At 39.8% G+C, this 3,600-nt stretch overlaps 1 pseudogene; it reads right to left on the bottom strand.

Moving 5' to 3' along the window:
* Positions 1-1,542: 1,542 nt before the first annotated feature.
* On the bottom strand, positions 1,543-2,057 carry LOC102426613 (annotated as a pseudogene).
* Positions 2,058-3,600: the final 1,543 nt, after the last annotated feature.

Genomic DNA, 3,600 nt, shown 5'->3' with positions numbered 1-3,600 from the left:
AGCTGCCCCCTTGTGGTCAGTGTGCTCCCACAGGGGGAGCACCCGCTCAACTACAAGCCGGGCTGATGACTGGCGAGTGCAGTGGCCCGATTCGGCAGCAGCACTAAGGATGTCAGACTGTGGGATGTCAGTCGGACATTCCCTGAAGTCTTCAGGACTGCGAAAGGGCGCAGGCCGGGCTGAGCACCCCCCCCCCCACCCGCCCCACTGCTGCCATCACCACCATTGCATGAATGTCATGCACCAGGCCTCTAGTTCACTATGTTTGGCTATTGGATAGAATTTCTTTGCCATATTATGGAAGTACTCTTCTATTTCTGCCTCACTTTAAATGAACAAAACTCAGAAATAGAATTTGAATGTCACAGATATCTTTGTAGTGTCTGCATAGATGTATCTGAACTTATTGCTTGGTCTAGTGCACTGGATGAAATCATAGCAAACCATTAGTCAGGATCCTTTCTCCCTTTCACAACTGCAGGTCTCTATTTGTTGCTCTTTTAAGACTTCATAAGTGAGTTTGCCTGGTACCTTTCCTTTTTTTTATTATTTACTAGCTTCATCAAGTTTTGCTAGCAAGTTTATGCAAGTTTCACACAATTAATCTGGAAGATGTTAATCTTTTTCTGTGTTTTAGGAACTGTTTGTATAGACAAGGCTGTAAAGCACAGCCATTGAGCCCATGGGCTTTGGGGATATACACAGACCTTGGTTCAAATCCCGGGTTGTTCCCTTGCCAGTCCTATAACCTTAGGTGAATTATCTAACTTGTCTAAGTATCAGTTTTATCACCTATAAAATGGAAATACAAGGACCTATCATACAGAGCATTTGTGAGGTTAAATGAGATTATAGAAGCAAAGCCCTATGCAGCTCCTGGATCATTGTAAGCATTAAATACATGTGTCTGTTGTTGGAATAATGATGAAGATGGTGATGATGTGAGGACATTGTTATCATTGCATGGGGGTTATTTTTTTTCTTGAAATGGGTTGTGCATAATAATGGACTGGCTTTTTAAAAAAGAATTTTTATACATATTTTCTCAAGTGCTTTAATTTGTCTAAGTTTTCCTATTTTTATTCAGTTAATTTTAAATTTTTTCAAAAATACTTGTCTCTAGATTGTTGAGATCTTCAAAATTATTAGGCCAGGTATAAGTTATGCATGTTTGTGAGATATCTGAGATCTCTCTCTCTCTCTCTCTCTCTCTCTCTCTCTATATATATATATATATATATATATATACACACACATATATATACATATATATAATATTTATATATTTCTATATGTATTCTAATATCCACTTTATAATTTCTATTTGTGAATGTTTATGATTTTTTCATAGTCTTACCAAGGGTTTATTAATTTATTTTTTCTGCTAAAAGCTTTATTATTTCCATTTGGTCCAATGCATGGGAAAGGGCTCCAGGGCGCTTAAAAGGATGCCTAGTGGTTTCAGGGAGAGGCTCAGGCAAAAACCAGATTCCATGGGGGATACAGAGGGGCCTCTCAAAGGCCCTTGGGTTCCAAAGGCTCCTAGTCATGCTTGAAGGTGAGCCTTTTGAAGAAATACTCGGCCAGCCCAGTCAAGCGGGCCAACCTGTGGTTAGTTAGGTGGTTGCTCATCTTTCTGAGGAGTTTCACCACCTCACCCAGGAAGTGGTTCTCCCGGAAGTCACAGCGATAAGGGTCGGTGCGGGTAGGGCCCAGGGCATGCAGATCCAGAAGGACCTGGTCAGGATCCTCTCCATGGCCCTGGCGGCTTCTGTAGCAGCTTGAGATTTGCCCACTCATCTTGGGAAGGCTTCAGCATGTCCTGGAGGAGAATGCGGCCACCACACTGTTTTTGCATCCTTAAGAGATGCTCTGTGCCCTGGAGCTTCTTCTCGGACAACTCTTGGAAGAAGTGGCCCATGCCCTTCAGAGCCGCATTGTTGAGGTCCAAATAGAAGCCAGAGAGAGGTAGGTGGGGGAGGCCCTCAGGTGCAGGTTGACTGGTTGATGGCAGCCTCGACCTCGGTGGAATAATTCTGATGAATCAGGGAGCTCATGGTTGTTTGGCAATTAGGTGTTAAAGTAAAAAACCGTGTTGGCTGGTCTCAGAGGCTGAGGATGGCTGAGATGCTTCTGATGATGGGGACTGGAAAAGAGGTTGCAGGGTGGTCAGAGGCTGGAAGAAGGGGTGTCCCTGGAAGAAGGGGCATCCCTAGGTCTGTTCCTTCTGAACATTATTGAGGAGAGAGACAGATCTGGGACCACTTAGGGCACTGCCTTTATTTTTATTCTTGTGGAAATAAGAGAGTGAGTTCGTTTTCAAATTGTTTACATTTCCTGTTTTAATTCTTTTTCTACTTCAATCTGTATTAATCTTCCTATGCTTTTTCTGTGTTTTTTTAAATCTTTTATTTATTATCATTTATTCTTAATTTTGTGAATAATGCAATCATTTAAAGATGTTGACTTACCTCTGAGTACAGGTTTGATTGCATCTCCCAAGTTTTTCTCTGTGGTGTTCCCACTATCAGTCATTATTTTAAATTATTCTATAATTTTAGTTTTTATATTTTCTTTGACCTGAGAGCTATTTAGGAGAATAATTTTAACTTCTCAAGTTTTTGTTTTGTTTGCTACTATTTCATAATTTATTTCCAGTTTTCTTATAAATGTCAGAGAATAATGCTTATCTTTTGCTTTGGCAATTGTGATTTTTATGTTGATTTAGCAAATGATCAACTTTGGTAAATGTTGCTTCAAGAATAAAAAGAAATGTGATAGAACTTCCTCATTCTCCTTTCAGTATGATTCTGTAAATGTCTTCTTTTGGAAAAATCCAATATTTTCCCGTGTGAACTTTGATGCTGTTATCTGCAGCATGAGTATTAGTGTTTATCATATCTTATTAATACTACTATTACTAATACAAATACTGAAAAAAGAAACCCCAATGTTTTTTTTTCTTTTCTTTTTTTAAATCTTTATTGTTGAAAATATTACATAGATCCTTCTTTTCCCCTCATTAACCTCTTCCAGCCCTCCCCTGTCAACCCCCTCCCCTGCCAACCCCCTCTCAGGCCCTCACCACTCCATTATCTGTGTCCATGGGTTATGCATATATGCATATAAGTTCTTTGGTTGATCTCTTCCCACTCACCCTCCCCTGCCTTTCCTCTGAGTTCAAACAATCTGTTCATGCTTCTATGTCTCTGGATCTATTTTTGATCATCAGTTTATTTGGTTAGTTAGATTACAAGTATGAGTGAGCTCATGTGATACTTATCTTTCTCTGACTAGCTTATTTCGCTCAGCATAATACTCTCCAGGTCCATCCATGCTGTTGCAAATGGCAAGAGTTCTTTCTCTTTTATAGCAGCATAGTATTCCATTGTGTAGATGTACCACAGTTTTCTAGTCCACTCATCTGCTGATGGGCAATTAGGTTGTTTCCAAATCTTAGCTATTATAAATTGAGCTTCTATGAACAAAGGGATGCATATATTCTTTCTGATGAGTGTTTTGGGTTTCTTAGGATATCAACAAAATAACAAGAGAACCCACTCTATGGGAGAACATATTTGCCAATGATACATCTGATAA

Source organism: Myotis lucifugus, unplaced genomic scaffold (assembly GCF_000147115.1).
Source record: "Myotis lucifugus unplaced genomic scaffold, Myoluc2.0 scaffold_116, whole genome shotgun sequence".
Lineage (NCBI taxonomy): Eukaryota > Metazoa > Chordata > Mammalia > Chiroptera > Vespertilionidae > Myotis > Myotis lucifugus.
This window is presented reverse-complemented; position numbering and strand designations above follow the sequence as displayed.